This window comes from Pseudophryne corroboree, chromosome 6, assembly GCF_028390025.1.
Source record: "Pseudophryne corroboree isolate aPseCor3 chromosome 6, aPseCor3.hap2, whole genome shotgun sequence".
Lineage (NCBI taxonomy): Eukaryota > Metazoa > Chordata > Amphibia > Anura > Myobatrachidae > Pseudophryne > Pseudophryne corroboree.
The window spans coordinates 338,743,404-338,765,576 of NC_086449.1; the positions used below are offsets into that span (position 1 = coordinate 338,743,404).

A 22,173-nucleotide genomic window follows, 5' to 3' on the forward strand; every position below is an offset into this window, starting at 1 on the left:
CTCTGCTCCTGTTCTTCGGCATCCAGATCCAAATCTACCTTTCATTGTAGAAGTGGATGCCTTCGAAGTAGACGTTGGATCTATCCTTTCGCAAGAGGATCCACTCAGTCATAAGCTCCATCCCTGTGCCTTTTTCTCTCGAAAATGTTCTCCTGCTGAAGTCAACTATGATGTAGGGAATCAAGAGCTTCTAGCAGTCAAATGTGCTTTGGAAGAATGGAGACACTGGCTGGAGGGAGTAAGGCATACAATAACTGTTTTCACAGACCACAAAAATTTAGTCTACCTTGAATCTGCTAAAAGATAAAATTCTCAACAAGCCAGATGTGCACTGTTTTTTTGCCAGGTTCAATTTCATTATTACCTATAGGCCCGGTTCTAAAAACATCAAAGCTGATGCTTTATCCCAAAGGTTTCTGTCTTGTCATGGAGTCTCTAAGCGTCCAGAGCCGATTCTTTCCCCAGGGTGTATCCTTGCTGGCCTAACTATGAATCTTTCTCTCAAGTGCAGTCAGCATAGATGCAGGCCCCACCTGAGACTCCTTCAGGACTCCTGTTTGTTCCAGAGAAACTCAGATCAGCTGTGTTATCTGAGTTCCATGACAATAAGACTTCAGGACATACAGGGGTTAATAAGACTTTACATCTTCTCTCACGCTTTGTATGGTGGCCAGCTATTAAGGCAGACGTTCAAGAGTTTGTTAGGGCCTGTCAGGTCTGTGCCAAAAACAAGTCTCCTCGTGTTCTTCCTTCTGGACAATTACTTCCCCTGTCTATACCCTCCAAGTCATGGACCCATTTGTCAATGGATTTTATTGTAGATTTACCAAGATCTTCCAAATGTTCGGTCATCTGGGTGGTGGTTGACCATTTCAGTAAAATGGCTCATTTCATTCCTCTGTCTAAATTGCCTAATGCTGAGGATCATGCTTCTTTATTCATCCAGCACATATTCCGTATTCATGGCCTACCACAAAGACATTGTCTCGGATAGAGGCTCTCAATTCATAGCCCATTTCTGTAGATCTTTCTGTACGGAACTAGGAATCAATATCAGTTTCTCGTCAGGATATCACCCACAGTCCAATGGCCAGACAGAACGGGTTAATCAATCTTTGGAGCAATATCTATGATGTTATATCTCTAAATGCCAGTATGATTGAGTTGACTATCTACAGGGCCGAAACTAGGATTCTTGTCACCCGGGGCAAAACAGTAATCCGGCGCCCCACACACAAACACACACACACACACACACACACGCACAGACAACCAACCCACCACCACCACCACCACGTGTAACTCTGTGCGAAGACTGACAATGCCATCAGCCAGTACCAGCTAACGGGCTATTTCCACTCATTGGTGTCCACGACACCCATAGAGTGGGAATAGAACCTGTGGCGAGCGCAGCGAGCCCACAAGGGGCTTTTTTACACTCACCCCTGACGACATTCTGGTGGCCGGGATCCTGGCGTCGGTATGCTGACCGTGCACCGGCCACGTAACCCCAACCCATATATACTCCATGAGAGCAAAGGGCTGGTAGCTGCTATATAGCTTCTTTTCTAGACATTTAGCTGGACTCAGGGGGTCATTTTCGACCCGTTTGCATGCTGCGGTTCATTGCAGCGGTGCGAACGGTTCAGAACTGCGCGTGTGCGGCGGCCGCATTGTGCAGGCGCGTCATTGCCTGGTGATGGCAGTCTCCGGGCAGCGACGCCGCATACTAAGAAAGCGGTCGCAGCGGCGACCGCAAGAAGATTGACAGGAGGAAGGCGTTCCGGGGTGTCAACTCACCGTTTCCCAGACGTGGAGATCCGAACGCAGGTGTATCCAGGCGTTTGGAGGGCGGATGTGTGATGTCAATTCCGGTACCTTCATCGCTAGATCCCTCGCACAGGGTAAGTAGGTCTAGGGCTTGTCTGGTTTTACACAAAACGTTTTTAGCATAGCAGGGCTGCACAAGTGATCACAACCCTGCTATGCTAAAATACACTCCCCCATAGGCGGTGTCTAGTTGATTGCTACGTGCGATCAACTCGGAATGACCCCCTTAGTTAGACATTTGGGCTACAGATTAAGTTAACAAGGAAATAATACCCCATACATTGATACATATGTAAAATCACACACATACATACTGTCACACATCTAAACACGCACGCATACATTAAATTCACTCGCGTACATAGTCACACACTGTCCTGTATACATACATAGTCACACATACATACATACATTACAGTGGCGGATCCAGGGGGGGGGCACTCGGGCCCGTGCCCCCCCTGTCATTTGTGGCTTCCCCCCCCCTCCCCCGCCCCCCCCGCGGCGTCGGCGCCGCACAGGGAGATGACGGGCGCCCGCTGAGATTGTGTTACCAGCGGGCGCCCGTCTCCCTGCACAGCGGTAGCCGGAGGCAGGAGCTCAGTACTGAGCTCCGGCTTCCGGCGCTGTCACTGCGCCGTGCGCTATGGGAGAGACGTCAGTCATGACGTCTCTCTCATAGTACTGAGGAGAGGACGCCAGCCAGAAGGAGGACTGCAGCGGCGCGGGAACGGGGCTCGGTAAGTATTATGTTTTTTTCTTCCTTAATGCAGCGGGGGCATCACCTGGGGGAAACTACGGGGGACATTACTACTGGGGGGGCACCAACAAGGGGCATTACTACTGGGGGAGGCATCAACAAGGGGCATTACTACTGAGGGGGGGCATTACTACTGGGGGCATTATAACTGGGGGCATCACTACTGGGGGGGCAGCTACTGGGGGCATTATTACTGGGGGGGCAGCTACTGGGGGCATTATTACTGGGGGGCACCTACAGGGGGCATTACTACTTGGGGGCTAAACTACAGGGGCATTACTACTTGGGGGCTAAACTACAGGGGGAGCCAAACTATTGGGGGCATAACTACAGGGGCCAAACTATTGGGGGCATTACTACTGGAGGCTAAACTATAAGGGGGGCATAACTACAGGGGCTAAACTACAATGGGGCAAACTATAGGGGGGCATTACTACTGGTGGCTAAACTACTGGGGTCATAACTGCAGGGGCATTACCACTGGGGGCATAATGACTGGGGGCATTACTACAGGCAACATTACTACTGGGGGCAATACGGGCATTGCATAAGGGACACCACTACTATGGGGTCTATATAAGGGGCACTACCAGTACAGTGGACATTGCATAATGAGGGCTACAACTGTGGGCATTGTATAAGAAGCGCCACCTCACATGCACCGAAGCCGCACGCAAATGTACTTGCCCCTTCCATGGTGCCCCCCCTATAATTTTCTTCTGGATCCGCCCCTGATACATTATACATACATACATACAGTGACACACAAGCACGCATACAGATATGTAGTGACACACCTATTCACATACAGTCACACACATGCACAACACATTCATACACACACACATATAGTAGTTGCACACACAGACAGTGTCACACTCACTATTTAGGCTTCGGTGTGTGCTGCTGCTCCTCTCCCCTCCTCTCTTCGATGGTGCTGGCTGGCCTGGCACTGAGTAAAGTGCCGTGTAGCTCCGCCCCCTTTTCGGACCATTCATGTTTCCAGCTCAGCAGTGCAATAGTGCACTGCTGCGATTATCAAAGGCAGCAGGGGGGGCTGGGGTAACTTGTTCCATGTGCCCCGTCTTAGGGCACAACAGGCAGCACACGACAGTCAGCATAGAAGAAACTGAAAGTAAACTACAGCTCCCGCAGCAAGGGCTTCTGGGAGCTGTAGTTTATTTTCAGTTTCATCACACACAGACTGGACTGCTTTGTGCTGCTCCTGCGAAGGGGGACCTGTGCGCATCGGGACTCGGAGGGGGTGTAAACATTGCGGCGCCCCCTCCAATCCGGCGCCCAGGTCACATGCCCCCCTAGCCCCCCCTTAGTTACGGCTCTGCTATCTACCCTTTGCAGAGTTTGCGTATAATAATTCTGAACATTCTTCTACTTCCATGTCTCCTTTCTTCTGTGCTTTCGGTATTCATCCTAAATTCAATACTTTCGCTCCATCACGACTGTCTAGTTATTCTTCTTTTTCTCAAGCCTTGGAGGATGCGGTAGTCCGGTCTAAGAAATTTGCTGACAGATTTCGGAAACCTTGTTATTTTAAAGCAGAAGACATGGTATGGTTATCTGCCCGAAACATCAAGTTCCGCCAGAAATCTCATAAATTGGGTCCCCGTTACATTGGACCATTTCAAATTATCCAGAAAATCAATCCTGTTGCTGTTTGTCTGCAATTACCCAGGTCTTTGAGAATCAATAATACCTTCCATTGTTCTCTATATAAATTGGCATTTAGTTCTAAGAAATTTAAAGTAAGAGGTTTCAGGAGACCTTCTCCAGTCTTGATTCAAGGACATCAAGAATTTGTTGTTGAGAAAATTCTGGACTCCAAGTTTGTACAGGAGTCAAGTACATTTTTTAGTTAATTGGAAAGGCTATGGTCCTGAAGAGAGAACTTGGGTGCCTGGGAAGTTCCTTCATGCTCCTGAATGAAAGAAATGATTTTTCAAGAAATATCCCCAGAAGCCTGGATCTAGGGGTTTCTTAACCCCTCTTCAACAGGGGGGGGGGGGGGGGGTACTGTTAGCGCTGGGAGGCGCGTATCCCGGCCGTTGCCATAGAGCAGGGACGCCGCACCTCCCGCTGACCCCTGCCTGGCACCTAGCCACAGGCAGGCTCCGGGCGCAAAGCCTCCTGGTCCCCGCCCGGTGCCTAGCAACGGGCCACCGGAGGCAGGCGGTGTTCCCCGTTGCTGGGTAACTAAGTACCCAGCTGTGTACAAGGACATTCAGAAGGACAGCTGCACAATATTTACAATTAAGGAATTTCTTCTGTGATTGGTGCAGCACCATTTATATTCTCTTCCTGGTCATTCAAAAGAAGCTTGTGATAGTTCTTACTTCTGTGTGAACCTGTCAACTCGTTGGAGATCCTGTCTGTGTTATGATGTGACCTGGAGACTTTGACTGATCGATTTTTGACCAGATCTTGCCAGTCGGTGTTCAGGTTTTCATGGAGTATCCACGCTAACAGTTCTTTGTTTATATTTATATCTTTAACATCCCTGAGCATTGTTGCTCTCACTGTTTATTTGCTTATAACATCTAAGACCATTGTTGTTCTCATTATCACTTGTGCATTGGTATTGCAGAGTTAGTTAGGTTCCCCCTTACTCACCTGCAGTCTCTGGTGGTGCCTTGTCACTTAATAAGACCGGGGGGCATCGGAGTTTGGGCGGACCTAATTCGCCTATTCAAATGCGGCTGCCGTGGGCAGAAGAACACTAGCACCGCAGGCACCATCCGACCACTAAGAGGGGTAACGGAGTCAGGGTTAGAGCATGAGTTGCTGAAGACATCAATTCTAGCTGCAGCCTTACCTGTGAGTACTGGAACTTCCCAGTTGTCGCATACTTCAAGGTACTCATCCATAACAACCCTGTAACATATCCATGCAGATGCCGCTATTCGGGCCTTTAGCATAGTTTGACTAACCACCTCCGTGAACCCTGTGGCCCTAAGGAGTGATGCTTCAAGAGCGCCGCTGTCACAGCCAGTCTGGCCAGGTCTGGGTAGACACAAGGGCCCTGTACGAGGAGGTCTGGGCATTGAGGAAGTAGAAGAGGACGCTCCATTGACAGACCCTGCAGGTTTGATAACGAATGCCGTCTGGGCCATGCTGGAGCGACTAGAAGTAGTATTCCTCCTTCTTGTTTGTACTTCCGTAGTACCCTGGGCAGGAGTGACACTGGAGGGAACATGTAGGGTAGCCGAAAGTTCCATGGAATTGCCAGTGTGACCACGAACATTGCTTGGGGATCCCTGGTTCTTGATCCGAAGACCGGAACTTTGTGATTGTGTCGAGACGCCATCAGGTCTACATCTGGTAGGCCCCATTTGTCCACTAGGAGTTGAAAGACTTCCTGATAAAGACTCCACTCCCCGGCATGCATGTCCTGACGACTGAGGAAATCCACTTCCCAGTTGAGGACTCCCGGAATGAACACTGCCGATATTGCTGGCAGATGGCGTTCCACCCAACGAAGGATTTTTTACACTTCCATCATTGCCAAGTGGCTTAGAGTGCCTCTTTGATGGTTTATGTATGCCACCATGGTGGCGTTGTCTGACCGTATTTGAACAGGCCTGTTTTTTAACAGAGGCAGGGCGAGAGACAAAGCATTGAACACTGCCCACAAGTCCAGAATGTTTATCAGAAGGAGTGATTCCTCCTTGGTCCACCGACCCTGGAAAGAGTGTTGCTCCAACACCATGCCCCAGCCCCTCAGACTGGCATCCATAGTCAGTAGGACCCAGTTGGGGATCCAGAAGTGATGGCCCCTGTTTAACTGCTGGTCCTGTAGCCACCAGGTCAGCAATAGACGAACCTCCAGAGTCAAGGAGATCATGTGAGACCTGATCCGATGAGGTAGGCCGTCCCACTTGGAAAGGATTAACCTCTGCAGAGGGCGGGAATTGAAATTGAGCGTACTCTACCATGTCGAAAGCCGACACCATCAGGCATAGTACTTGCATCGCTGAGTGTATCAACACTCTTGGGCGAGAGAGGAAGTATCTTATCCTGTCCTGAAGCTTCAGGACCTTTTCTGGGGACAGAAACAGCCACTGACTGTGTGTGTCCAGCAGTGGCCCCAGGTGCACCATGCTCCGAGCAGGAACCAGTGAGGACTTCTTCCAGTTTATAAGCCATCCGTGGGCTTGTAGGAAGCACATTGCGGGAGTTTGCCAGGATCAGCAAGTCATCCAGATATGGTCAGTCCAAAAGGCAGAGCCTGGAACTGATAGTGAAGGCTGCCAATAGCAAACTGCAGATATTGCGGATGCGATATGTCAAGAGGTATATGCAGGTAAGCATCTTGTATATCCAGGGATACCATATAATCTCCGGGTTCCATGGCCAGTACAATTGAGCAGTGTTTCCATACGGAACTTGGATACTCTCACAAACTTGTTCAGTGATTTGAGGTTGAGTATAGGCCGGAAAGACCCATTGGGTTTCGGTACTAGAAACAGGGTTGAGTAGTATCCTCTGACTCTGTGGGATAGAGGTACCGGCACCACCACTCCTGTATCCAGGAGGGAACTCACAACCATTTGTAGAGCTTGCGCCTTTAACAGATCCGAAGGGATAACCATTGTGCAGAACTGGCGAGTGGGACGCCTCTTGAAAGAGATTGCGTATCCATGAGAGACAACTTCTCGCACCCATGCATCTGAAGTGGTCTTTAACCAGACCTGGGTGAATAGCAGAAATTAGCCTCCCACCCTGGGATCCCCTAGGGGGAGGCCTGTCCCATCATTCAGCAGGCTTGTTGTGTTTAGAAGCAGGCTAATGGGCTGCCCTGGATTGTTTAGGGTATGTCTGACCTTTTGCTTTCCCTTGAGGCCAAAAGGAGCGAAAAGTGGTACCTTTTGCCTTCTGTGAAGGAGTAGTGTTAGGGAGAAGGGTCTGGGACTCCAGGTCGACAACAAAAAGGTCGACACACCTTAGGTTGACGCCAATTGGTTGACACACCTTAGGTCGACATGGACAAAAGGTCGACATGGACAAAAGGTCGACAGGAACAAGGTCGACATGGAAAAAGGTCAACATGAGTTTTTTATGTTTTTTTGGTGTCGTTTTCTTCGTAGAGTGACCGGGAACCCCAATTAGTGCACCGCTTCGCTCGCCATGCTTCGGGCATGGTGCCTTTGCTCCGCTCCGCTCGGCACAGATTACCGTTCCAATCGTAGTCCACATGGATCGTTAAGTATGAAAAAGTTCCAAAAAAGAAAAAATTGTGAAAAAGTCATGTCGACCTTTTTCCATGTCAACCCTTTGTCCATGTCAACATTTTGTCCGTGTCGACCAATTGGTGTCGACCTAAGGTGTGTCGACCTTTTTGTTGTCGACCTGGGGTCCGGATACCAGGGAGAAAGGCAGTCTTAGCAGCCGCCAAGTCAGACACAATTTTATTGAGGTCTTCCCCAAACAGGATGTCTCCCTTAAAAGGGAGTACCTCCATGGTCTTTTTGGAGTCCAGGTCCACCTTCCATGACCTCAACCATAAAATACGGCGAGCCAGGATGGATGTAGTCGATGCCTTGTACGCCAACACATCTGCCTCAGAGGACGCCTACTGAATGTAATAGGCGGTGGTGGTAATGTGAGAAAGGTACTGTCTGGCAATGTTAGATATATCCTGAGGCAGCTCTTCCTCTAATGCCTGAACCCATGCTTCATTTCCTTATGCAGCCCAAGAGGCTGCTATAGTGGGTCTATGTACAGCACCTGTAAGGGAGTAAATAGACTTCAGGCATCCCTCCACATGCTTATCTGTCGGTTCTTTCAGTGAGGTGACAGTGGTGACAGGCAGGGTAGACGACACCACTTGACAGGTGACATGGGAATCCACCGGTGGTGAATTTTCTCACTTGTTACACAACTCTGTAGGGAGAGGATAGCGAGCGACCATCCTTTTAGACAAGGGGAATTTCTTTCCTGGAGAAGACCAGGGTTCTTGGCGTATGTCCACTAGATGGTCAGAATGTGGTAATAGAGTTTTAGTTGCCTTCTGACATTTGACAGGTTTCTTAGACACCGTAGTGGAATCCTCCTCATCATCAGTGATTTGTAGGATCTACGTAATAGCAATCACTAAGTCAGGGACATCAACCTAAATAGTAGATTCCTCATCAGAAGCGCTGTGTCAGTGTCTGACGGGACAGTCTACTCCCCATCCTCTTCAGAAGAATCTTCAGAGAGATTAGTGGATTGTGAGGAGGAAGTGGCCTGCTTAGATGACCCCGTGACGCGAGAGTGACTTGGAGCAGTTTTATGTCTAACCAAGGTTTGACTCAATTGCTTCAACTGGGTAGACAAATTATCCGCCCAAGGCGGATTTACCATAGGGACAGTATGTGGCTGCAATTGCACAGGAGGTCCCATAGGGGGCATAAGGCATATCACAAGCATATTTAGCATAGCTGAGATTTAGCACAGCCCGTTGTGTTAGACATTATTAGTGAATGCAACCGCAGAGCGTATTAGTACGATACAGCCAGACAGAGTACAACATCTGCGAATAAATTCCCTAGTATGTGACTGCGCACACAGTACACAACACCAGCGAATGAATCCGGCATTATGTGACTTAGTACACAGTAGAATACATTAACGGTAAATATTGTGAAGCACTATATATGGACCCTGATGCACCTAGTTCCTTAGGGTACAGACTACATTGATAGATATAGCTGGGATACACTGAAAGTGAAATCAACACAGCAGATACAGGCACACACAGTCACAGTGACAATGCAGATAATTATTTTAGTAATAAAATAAAACTACACTGGACTAGTATATGTATATTATATATAACAATGCATGGTCTGAGACCGGATGTATATATCAGAATACTCGTACAATATATTCTGGCACAGGTAGAGTTGTTCTTAACTAACGCTGTCTTGATACTGACATGTAGAATACTTAAGTGCTTGTAAAACCATGGCGCTGTGTACAGGCAGGTTTACAAAGGAGACCTTGCCCTGCAGTCCCGGAGACCAGTCGCATCTATTTTAGAAAATGGAGCCCAGCGGCTCAGTCAGGGAGTGAGGGAGAGTGTGAGGCAGCACCAGGGCAGGAACACCAGCAGTAGATGGCGCCCTGGGCCGGGGAGGGGCTACAGGTCAAGCACCGGCTCTCCTATGCTGGACTTCACTACCTGGTACTATGGAGTCTTATTAAAGTGGATATTAGTATATCCGACCTGTACTCCTATGCCCTGGTGGGTATAGTAGGGTCCCTGCTCGGTTACAGTGTCCACGCCAGCATCGCAGTCCGTCTCCCTAGACTGCGATCGGAATGCGATTTAATGGTGGGTCCCGCCTGGGGGACCCTCTTACCTTCTCCCTTCTGTAGCAGCCACGCGTACCAGGAGAACGCTGCGACCGTGTGCCCAATGTCGGAGCGTCCCCACTGCAAGTACCCAGGAACAGAGCCAGCAGGAGTATGCGACGACGCTGGGGAGGTGACAGAGCCGCAGCACAGAATGTCACCCTGACATGTAAGTGCTGCGGCCCTTGAAGTCTTCTAAAAGCTTTTTCAGGGCTGCCCAGTGCAGCCCCCCTGTTAAGTGACCTGCTCTGCAGGGCATTAACTCGAAACTGAGCTCACAGTACCTGGAGGCCGGGTTATAGAGGAGGCCCCAATGCATCCTGGGACAGCTAAAGCTTTAGCCTGTTGGTGCCTGGATCAAGATCCAGCTCTACGCCCCAATGTATTCTTTGGGGAACACAGTGTACCCCGCTGCAGAAAGATAACTTTATGTGCATATACACAGCTGCTTTACATGTAAACATAATTTCAGGCTATTGACACAAGTGGTGATATTTTTCTGACATTTAAAGGGGAGCAATTGGTGGTGCAAGGAACTTCTTCTATAAAAGGTCCACAACTACTCCATCTCGATCCACGTGTTTGGTGCCTTGTTTTTGGACTATAATTGAAAATACTACACTATGGGGGTCATTCCGAGTTGATCGCAGCACAACGATCATGAACTCAGACATGCGGGGGGACGCCCAGCACAGGGCTAGTCTGCCCCGCATGTCAGTGCCGCCCCCCATCCCCCCGCAGAAGTGCAAAGGCATCGCACAGCGGCGATGCCTTTGCACTTCAAGAGTAGCTCCCGGCCAGCGCAGCTGTAGCGTGCTGGCCGGGAGCTACTCTTCGCTCCCCGGCCTGCAGTGACTGCGTGTGACATCACGCAGCCGCTGCAGGCCACTCCTCGCACGGTCCGGCCACACCTGCGTTGGCTGGACTGCGCCCACGAAACAGCTGGCAAACACCGCCATTTCGCTCTCTCCCGCCCATCGACTGCCTCTGCCTGTCAATCAGGCAGAGGCGATCGTAGCGCAGCGACGGGCGGCCATGCGCCGGCGCACTGTGGAAATGCGTATGCGTCGGCGCACTGTGGATCTGGCGCATTTCTGACCCGATCGCACCACTGCGAAAAACTGCAGCGTGCGATCGGGTCAGAATGACCCCCTATATTGTATTGTTTTGCTTGCTTTTACATGTACCTGTCCACAACGCACACATTGCACCCATTTTAATACTTACCTTCCCGTTGTCCAGCGTCGAGCGCGGAAATTGCGGTGGAAATTGCCACCAAAATGGCAGTTGTGCATGGGCGGTAGCCAAATTGGTCTCCGGATTATGGCAGGTGCCATGTTTCCGGAGACCTGTGCATGCACAGTAGACAGCGCCGTACAGAGGAGAGGGCCCACCCGGGCGGTGCACACTGGCCCCCTACTCTGTAGAAACGCCCCTGCCCACTACTCACCCATAAGATGGTACATCTCCATGCGTCTGAACAGCCACAGAGACTGGGCATCTCAATTGCAACTGTGCTGTGCAGCAACTTTTCAGCGCCTTAGAAGCATGTGCAATTGAAAAATTTTGGCCAATTGAGCGAACATCTGCATTGTGTGTGATTCAGAATCTCAGTTCTTTGGTGTGGCTATTCCATGTGTAAAGTGGTAAATAGTCGAAAACTTAATGTAGCTGACAGAGTGCTGTGGATATGGTTGCAAAACATTCTGCAGGATTTGGGAACTAATCTTAATTTGTTTAAATATTTTTATTTATCCCTACCAAAATTGGATAAAAAGGCTGCTGAGGCCCTGAAAGAATATGCAATCTTGAACATCCTGGTTTGTCTCCTCTTGACCAGTTTGAGAATTATGTATCATCTGAATTTCTAAGAACATCCGTATGCTGTGATATCCCTAGTACCCTCAACTAAGTAGACTTTCTTTTTAAAGACATTTTCTTGTGTCAACTCTGATTATAAGTTAAGTGACAAACGCTCTCAGGCAGTCCTGCAGTTTAGCCCAATGCTACCAAGCTTAGCGCTGGTTCATACGAAGTGGCTTATGGGGAGTTAGCCAACACCAACACAGAGGTGTTGCAACAGCATAACCACACATACCCAGAGATGCCGGTATAGGAGCCTGGTGGAACAAGCTGTTTGAGATGCTGATGTAGAAGGCTGGGGTTGACAGTGAGTTACCTACCCACAATGCAGTTGTCTGTAGACAGTTTCTGATGGTGACAAGAAATCTATATGCCTCAGGAGTGGCGAAGTGAGCCCACTCTGGTTGCTTAAGAATAGAGTAACTACCCTGCAGTCTATACTGGTCAGCAAAGTAAGGCTACTGGTCACAGCAGGAATCTGTATTATTTTACAGCATATGCCTTTTGGTTGGTTAGTGTGCTTCAGTTGTAAGACAACTCTGTTCTTCTGTGGCAATTTGTGCTGGCACATCCAGGGAATACTTACATGCAAGACTACTTTAAAGAAGCCTGGCTCTGCTTTCTCAGGAATCATAAGGTACGTTTGTCATCTAGAGATAAGAGTATCAGTAAAGGTGCCAATCTGACCACTTGATAAAAAGATGCGGCCTAGCTAGGTATTGTCTTTTTAAAAAAAAAAATATTCAAGACTCAGAGACTAGCAATAAACAGCCACAAGAATAATATAAAAAACTGAGGGGGTAATTCAGACCTGATCGCTGGGCAGCGTTTTTGCAGTCCTGCGATCGGATAGTCGCCGCCTTCAGGGGGAGTGTATTTTAGCTGTGCAAGTGTGCGATTGGATGTGTAGCAGATCTGCACAAATTGATTTTGTGCAGTCTCTGCGCAGCCCAGGACTTACTCAGCCGCTGCGATCACTTCAGCCTCCCCGGGACCCGATTTGACGTCAGACACTCTCCCTTCCAATTCTTGGATACGCCTGCGTTTTTCCAGACACTCCTTGAAAACGGTCAGTTGCCACCCACAAACTCCCTCTTCCTGTCAATCTCCTTGCGAACGCCCATGCGATCGGATCCTTCGGACAAACCCATCGCTGACCGGCGATCCCCGTTGCTGCGGTCCATCGCACCTGCGCATTGCGGTGCATACGCAGGTGCAGTTCAGATCTGATCGCAGGCTGTGAGAAAACGTAGCCTAGCGATCAGGTCTAAATCGGCCCCTGAATTACAAAGCAAAAATACTAAACCTAGTTTTTAAAATAAATGTTTTTATTGATTCCGAAGCATGTCAAAAAGGTATTGCAATTAGACATGAAGTATAATGGTTCACCAAACAACAGTTAACATAAGATACAATACCAATAAACAATAAAGTGAAAGGTGTGTTGTGCGAAAGAAGAGGATATACAGTATCATTAAGAAAAAGGGGGGTCATTGTCTACAAGCCTCATTAGGTAACACGAAGTAGATGAGAAATATTGCGTAAGCAGTAGTTGTGTCTGCATAGCGAGTAAAGCAATGTAGCTCTCCCAAACCTCAATAAAACCTGGCTACTCTGGTTTCCTGATCTAAGGAAGCCTCTAACCAGTCCATTCGGAATAGATAAAATATATTTTCTTGAAATAGAGAAAAAGGGTCTCTCCAGGCTGGATCCAGACCTGTAAAAAATATATATATTTTTTAGCCACTGAACTCAGTGTCAGTAAAAGTTTACGACATTCACTTGACACCTGTTGACTCCGTGGCAAAATTCTCAATATAGCCCATGCAGGATCAAAGGGCAAAAAATTAGCCAGATGGTCCCAGGCACAAAACCACGAACCCAGAGCCAGAAGAGTCTGACCAGGGAACAAGACCATAAACATTGAGAGGTCAGTGTTACTCTCCTCACATCAGGGGCACATATGCAAGGAGAAAGAGCCCTTTAAAAAGCCACAGTGTGGCCTAATATATGTTCTGTGATATATATTCAGGAACAACTCTCTGTAAGAACTAGCAGGAATAATGCAACAAGAGTCTAACAGGTTTTTAGGCAGTATGTCATCAGTGAGATAAGGAAAGTGGTGAAGCCACTGGGGAAAACCAGTCTGGAGTGTATCATAATCTAAATTACTTTGTAAAAAGATGTAGTGGCTAGAAATTGCCTTATACACTGGTGGAGAATAAGACAAAAGTATATCTACCCCAATCTTTGCCGGAGAAATTACAAATAGTTTGCTCAACAAGGCGTCTGGTATTACACAAAAGGAAAATAAGACCAAAAAAAAATCATATTTCTCAACTTCCTGAAAGAATGTGAGGGGCCTCTAAGAGTTCTGTCCACCAAGCAACCAATAGAATGTATACCCCTAGCTGACCACAACAGGAAAGGGTTGGCAGCTAAGCCATACTAGAACTCTGGGTTACTTAATAATGGAAGAAAAAGAGTTTTATGTGCATTCAAACCTTTTTTATTATGTAATATATACTATAGACGATGTGTGTTCCAGAGAAGAGGATTCTCCCGCAAATCTGTAGGTATCTCATGATCCTGGAGATGTAAAAAGGATACTAAACTGCAATTTGTTAAGAAATTCTCCTCTAATAATAGTGTCTTCCATTGTGAGCAATAACAGGTAGTCATTGGAGCAAATAAATCAATCTTGGGAATGTTTTCATTTTAAGCAAACTGGCCCTATCCAAGTAGGAGAGCTGGAGACAATGCCACCCTCCAGATCCCCAAACAAAGCCGTTATAGTCTTAGTTATGTTCATATGATAAAGAGGGTTCTGACGCTGCTCAGAATACCGATGCCAGTATGCCAACATGGATCGGTTAAGCTGCAGGGAGGAGGGGTTAGGTTTAGGCATCCCTGGGGAAGGCTAGGGTTAGGCTGCGGAGTTTGGAGGTCTAGGTTTAAGCTGTCGGGAGGGAGGTTTTGGGGTTAGTCACCACCGGGGGTTTTAGGGTTAGGCTGCGATGGTGGCAGGAGGGTTAGGGTCAGGCTGCAGGTAGGGAAGGTTAGGGGGGTTGGGGATTAGGTATGTACCTAACAGGTGTTGCCGCTGCCGGTTTCTGACCGTTAGCATCCCAAGTGCCAGGATCCCGATACCATCCCGATAAAGAGAAGAGGGGTTTTTAGTACTCTGCATACCTAAATATATAAATCTCCCCCTAGCCCAGGAAAAGGGTATGCTAGCTTGCCAATATAGGCGGACGAAACCCAGCTGCAAATACAAAGCAAGAGATTTTTCTGGATTAACCTGAAGATCAGAAAAATCTCCAAAGTAAGCACAGTAGATGTGGTTTTGAAGTGGTGGGTTGAGACAAGTACAGCAACACATCATCCACAAATGATGTAACCTTGTTTTCCTTTGAACCCACTTGTATGCCATTAATGTTGGGGCTTTGTTGAATTAATCGGAGAAGTGGGTCTAAAGGTAAATTAAACAGAAGGGGGGACAAAGGGATACCCCTGCCCGAACCTAGTTTTTAACTTGAGGAAAGGAAAGAGAAAGAGGGGATAGGGGAACGGGTGCTGTGGCATTGCATACAACTTTGAATCAGGCTTATTATCACTCCTGTAAGAACGTTGGTATGACAACAGTATTGGACAGTTGAAGAAGGGGATTGCATATTTGAAGGGGGATGATGGAAGACTTGCATAAAGATAAAATAAAATGAATCAAGTGTGCAGAAGAATTGCAGACCATAATCACACATAAGAAGTCAGCCTTCTTGTCCAATGAACATACCAGTTCAGCTTGTCCATACAGTGGAGAGGTTTTGCAGACCAACGTGTCTGCAGATTGTCTCTCAATCAAGGTGCTATAAATTTGTAAAGTTGTTTGCTGATAAGCTATTCTCCATCTGGGCTGGAATCCCAGCAGATGTCAAAAGAGTGGAAAGGTTCCAAGCTTGAGAAAGTAGGTTATCTGTTCTCTTCAATTAGTGTAGCTCTGACTCCTGAATGTAGAACACATTGTTGTAATTACTATAAATTCACAATACCAATGATCTGGCTCCAGCCCCAAAACACATTTTAATAAGGAGTATTGATGCAATTGGTCCACTATTTCCCAAAATAGTAAACCTTTTGCAGACAAAACTTATTTATATCCAGACTGCACAGCAGAGTAAAGAATGTTACAAAATCATCTGTGAATTCCTAGGGAAGGTTATTAACAAGGCAGTTGCAACCAAACTGGAAAGCCATAGGTCAACCCATGATATATACTGTAATTCCATTCCAGTAAATATTCTGGGGTTGACACAGTAATGAACATGTTGTATGATATTCTGGTAGCAAGAGACAGAGGCGACTGTCCAGTCTTAAACTGGGACCTGAGCTGGAGGTAACTACTGTACTGTGGTAGTGTGTGTGCCTCAGTATGAGTGCCCGTGGGCCTCTGCCTCAGTATGAGTATCAGGGTGTGTCAGTATGAATGTGTATGCCACTGTTTCAGTATGAGTGTGTGTGCTTCTGCTTCAGTATGAGTGTCAGTGTGTGTTCCTCAGCATGAGTGTGTATGCCTCAGTATGAGTGTGTGTGCCTCTGCTTCAGTATGAGTGTCAGTGTGTGTTTTAGTATGAGTGTCAGTGTGTGTGTGTGTGTGTGTGTGTGTGTGTGTGTGTGTGTGTGTGTGTGTGTGCCTCTGCCTCAGTATGAGTGTCAGTGTGTGTATTGTGCCTCAGTATGAGAGTGTGTGTGTGCGCCTCTGCCTCAGTATGAGTGTCAGTGTGTGTGCCTCAGTATGAGTGTGTGTGCCTCTGCCTCAGTATGAGTGCCAGTGTGTGTGCCTCTGCCTCAGTATGAGTGTCAGTGTGTGTGTCTCAGTATGAGTGTGCGTGTGGGCCTCAGTGAGAGTGGTTGTGTGTGTGTTATAGGGCTCATTGGGAAACATCCAGTACCTGTATTGCTATACCTCACACTGGGCCAGATGTACTAAGCTTGAAAAGTGATAAATATCACTGTGATAAAGTACCAGCCAATCGGCTCCTAACTGTCATTTTTCAAACACAGCCTGTGACATGGCAGTTAGAAGCCGATTGGCTGGTACTTTATCACAGTGATATTTATCACTTTTCAGGCTTAGTACATCTCCCCCACTCTGTTAGTTAAAGAAGTTCCCTGCACACATACTGTATCACTAGAGGCCTGCAGTTGGCGAGAGCATAGGAAAATTCAGTGGCAGCACCAAGCTCTCCCCCGAGAGAGCTCTCATTCCAATGGGAAAGGGAGTGATACAAGTTCTGATGACTTCTGTACAGCACTGTGCAAATTAGTGGCACTATATAAGCAAACAATAATAATAGTTTAAAGATGTGCACCGGAAATTTTTCGGGTTTTGTGTTTTGGTTTTGGATTTGGTTCCGCGGCCGTGTTTTGGGTTCGAACGCGTTTTGGCAAAACCTCCCTGAAATTTTTTTGTCGGATTCAGGTGTGTTTTGGATTCGGGTGTTTTTTTCAAAAAACCCTCAAAAACAGCTTAAATCATAGAATTTGGGGGTAATTTTGATCCTATAGTATTATTAACCTCAATAACCATAATTTCCACTCATTTCCAGTCTATTCTGAACACCTCACACCTCACAATACTATTTTTAGTCCTAAAATTTGCACAGAGGTCACTGGATGACTAAGCTAAGCGATACAAGTGGCCGACACAAACACCTGGCCCATCTAGGAGTGGCACTGCAGTGTCAGACAGGATGGCACTTAAAAAAATTGGCCCCAAACAGCACATGATGCAAAGAAAAGAGAAAAAGAGGTGCACTGTGGTCGCTGGATGGCTAAGCTAAGCGACACAAACACCTCAATATCATAGGAATTATTCGTTCTAATCAATGGTATTATTGGTCTAAATCACTGGAAGAAAATGACAAAATCACTGGAATTATATGGCAGTAATGTCGGGAATTATATCAAATGGCAGTACCACTGGACATATATGGAAGTGTCAGACAGAATGACACTTAAAAAAATAGTCCCCAAACAGCACATGATGCAAAAATAAGAGAAAAAGAGGTGCACTGTGGTCGTTGGATGGCTAAGCTAAGCAACACAAACACCTCAATATCACAGGAATTATTCGTTCTAATCAATGGTATTACTGGTCCAATCACTGGAAGAAAATGACAAAATCACAGGAATTATTCGTTCTAATCAATGGTATTATTGGTCCAAATCACTGGAAGAAAATTACAAAATCACTGGAATCATTTGGCAAGATCACTGTAATTAATAATTAATTATAATTCACTAATATTAATTGGTAAAATCTCGCTATCGCCTGCCTAGTGAAGTGGAATCTAGATGGGATTTTGTACCGGGAACACAATAACTTCATCATTTGTCTAAATCCCAATGCACTAATGGCGGAAAACGGGCGCACGTCTAACAGCGCACTGATTATACTGAGAACTGATTATACTGATCAATCACTGATTATACTGAGCACTGATTTTACTGAGCACTGATGATACTACGGAGAACTGACACTGAGCAGCGAGAACAGTACTGGACTATTGTACTGTAGTATACTGGTCACCACAATGCTGCACTGTACTACTATATACTGCTCACAACAATGCAGCACAGATATGGATACTTGAAGTGACACAGAGCTGCAAGATACAGCAATGGCCTACTGGACTGTACAACTATATACTGTTGGTCACCAAAATGCTGCACTGTACTACTATATATACTGCTCACAAAAATGCAGCACAGATATGGAATGGATACTTGGAGTGACACAGAGCTGCAAGATACAGCAATGGCCTACTGTACAACTATATACGGTTGGTCACCAAAATGCTGCACTGTAATACTATATATACTGCTCATAAAAATGCAGCACAGATATGGAATGGCTACTTGCAGTGACACAGAGCTGCAAGATACAGCAATGGCCTACTGTACAACTATATACTGTTGGTCACCAAAATGCTGCACTATACTACTATATATACTGCTCACAAAAATGCAGCACAGATATGGAATGGATACTTGCAGTGACACATAGCTGCAAGATACAGCAATGGCCTACTGTACTGTACAACTATATACTGTTGGTCACCAGAATGCTGCACTGTAATACTATATATACTGCTCACAAAAATGCAGCACAGATATGGAATGGATACTTGCAGTGACACAGAGCTGCAAGATACAGCAATGGCCTACTGTACTGTACAACTATATACTGTTGGTCACCAAAATGCAGCACACTGAGCACAGATATTTGCAGCACACTGAGCACAGATATGGAGCTTTACAGGCAGAGAACGTAGATATTTGCAGCACACTGAGCACAGATATTTGCAGCACACTGAGCACAGATATGGAGCTTTTCAGGTAGAGAACGTAGATATTTGCAGCACACTGAGCACAGATATTTGCAGCACACTGAGCACAGATATTTGCAGCACACTGAGCACAGATATGGAGCTTTTCAGGCAGAGAACGTAGCCACGTCCTCTCCGTTCAATCTCCAATGCACGAGTGAAAATGGTGGCGACGCGCAGCTCTTTATATAGAATACGAATCTCGCGAGAATCCGACAGCGGGATGATGACGTTTCAGCCACGTTTGGGTTAACCGAGCAAGGCGGGAAGATCCGAGGCTGCCTCGGACCCGTGCACATGGTATTGCCCAATTGCTAAAAAACTTGCTGCTGCGATCAACTCAGAATTACCCTCACTGTCTTTAGTATAAACAACCATGCCTCTTACTAAATTAGGAACCCTTCAGGTCCCGGCATCCTGACACTAGTGGGCCAGCTCTCCGGATCTCACTGTCCCTAGCAGGCCTATCACCTGGACACTAATTGCCTTCAGGAGCCCTGACTCATGGGTGAGACTCTGCTTTAAACCCAGCACCCAGGCGCTGGCTGATGAAGCAGCTTCTTGGGCTAAGAAACCTATAAGACCTGGTCTGGGCCAAATGGATGGGAACCCGGTCCATCCACACTTCCCATCCACCCCCAGGACCCTGTGTGTAGCTTACAGGTGGCAAAGTACCTCTCCTGCCACAATATATATATATATACTTACCAGTGCCAGGAGCCAGGGATCGGTGCTTCGGTGAGCGCTGCTAAACACCGGGTCCTCCATGTGACCCCTTTGCAGGAAAGTGACGCTGCAAAGTGGCAGCTCACTTTACAGCACTGGAGGTCACAGCACAGAAGCAGGATCCGGTGTCCGGCAGCCTCCTGGAAGCAGTGGACACTGGCTCCTGGGACTGGTAAGTATAGATCCCGGGTGGGTGGGCTATTTGCGGCATGGGGGTAGTTGCGACAGGGGGATCCCAGTGGTGGCAGTATTGACGGATGGAAGCTCATGCGCAGCAGGACATCAGGGTATTTTTTCCGAAAAATACCCTAATGATGCTGTTGAGAGGCGAGGCTTTCTCACGGGTTCTGTCCCTGCATGCGATAACTGATACATCCATGCGATGTATTCAATTATCGCATTGCGAGTTTGGCTGTTATTATCACGTCATCCGCATAATCGATGCGGATGGTGATAAATCAGACCCTTAGCTTTTTTTCTTATACATAAGCGCAGAGAACATATACACCACCTGGCCGTATGCATATCCGACATAGAACATAGAACAAAAACACCCAGACTCTCTTCTTATAATGCTAGGCAACTTCAACAGAACTAACCTGAGCAAGGAGCTACCTAAGTACAAACAACAAGTCACATGTCCCATTAGGGAAGGGCGCACCCTTAATCACTGCTATACTAACCTCAAGTTTGCCTTCCAGTCAATCCCGTGTGCTGCACTCGGCCTATCTGACCACTGCCTCATCCACCTATTCCCTACCTATACACAGAAGCTGAGAGCGGTTAAGCCTGTCGTCAAGACTGTTAAGAAATGGACCAACGAGGCTAAGATGGAGCTCCAGACCTGCTTTGACTGCACGGAATGTGGGGTCTTTGAAGCCTCGGCAACCAACCTGAATGACCTGACAGACACTGTCACATCCTACATCAGCTACTGTGAGGTCATGTGTGTACCTACCAAGACTTACCGCACTTACAACAACAACAAGCCCTGGTTCAATGCCCAGCTCAGGCAACTTCGTTGGGCCAAAGAAGAGGCCTATAGCAGCTGTGACAGAGCACTATACAACCGAACTAGGAACTCTCTGACTAATGGAATCAGGCTAGCAAAAAAGCGGTTCTCTGACAAGCTGACAAACGATCTCTTCACCAATGACCCCGTATCTGTATGGAAAGGAATGCAATCCATAACCAACTACAAGAAAACATCGAAGTCCACCACCATACACCAAGACCTAGCAGACGAACTGAACCACTTTTATTGCAAGTTCGCAAAGAAGTCCCCTGCAACCCAAACAATCACCTCTACGATGCCCCAAACACTGACGGCCAACTCCAGGCACTGCAAGTCACCCAAGAAGAGGTGGAGGCATTGTTCAAAAGGGCCATACCCAGGAAAGCTCCGGGTCCTGATGGAGTGTCACCATCTGCCCTAAGAGCATTGCAGGTCAGCTCGCCCCCATATTCACCAAGATCTTCAACAAATCGCTGGAGCTACAGAAAGTACCTTCCTGCCTCAAAAGGTCTACTATCGTCCCGGTTCCCAAGAAACCCTCTATCATGAACCTGAATAACTACAGGCCGATAGTACTGACGTCTGTGGTCATGAAAACGTTCGAGCGTCTGGTTTTGAATCACCTGAAAACTGTGACTGGCCCCCAACTGGACAGTTCGCCTATCGATCGAATCGGTGTGTCGAGGATGCAGTCAACCTGGGCCTGCACTGTATTCTACAGCACCTAGACATTCCCGGTACCTATGCAAGGGTCCTGTTTGTCAATTTCAGCTCGGCCTTCAATAAAATCGTCCCCAGCATCCTCCACCCCAAATTACTTCGCCTAGGGGTCCCAGAAGCTACCTGTTCCTGGATAGTAGGACTTCCTTACAGATAGAACACAGGTGGTGAAAGCGGGGGAATTCACCTCTCAAGCGCGGTCCATTACTACAGGGACCCCTCAGGGCTGTGTCCTCTCACCCCTGCTCTTCGCCCTGTACACAAATGACTGCACCTCGGAGGCGCAATCAGTAAAGATCATCAAATTCGCCGATGACACCACCGTCATCAGCCTCATCAAGGATGGGGACGTATCGGCCTACAGACAGGAAGTAGACCGGTTGGCCCAGCCCCCTCAAAACTGTAGAGAAGATAGTGGACTAATGATTGCTGACAGTGTGGTATCACTAGTGGACTCCTTCAAGTTTCTAGGGACCACAATCTCCCGGTCCTTAAATGGGGGTCCAACGCTGACGCCACTG

General features: G+C 47.4%; 1 protein-coding gene and 1 long non-coding RNA gene across 3 annotated transcripts in view; one reads left to right on the forward strand and one right to left on the reverse strand.

Moving 5' to 3' along the window:
* The window catches only part of LOC134932231 (uncharacterized), a 197,285-nt gene extending 193,532 nt beyond the window's left edge, over positions 1-3,753 (reverse strand). The window contains exon 1 of the long non-coding RNA XR_010179276.1: positions 3,471-3,753. This is a non-coding gene — a long non-coding RNA (uncharacterized LOC134932231). The remainder of the gene's footprint in view (positions 1-3,470) is intronic.
* The window catches only part of INSYN1 (inhibitory synaptic factor 1), a 163,973-nt gene that overhangs the window by 37,130 nt on the left and 104,670 nt on the right, over positions 1-22,173 (forward strand). The gene's annotated exons all lie outside the window — the stretch shown is intronic.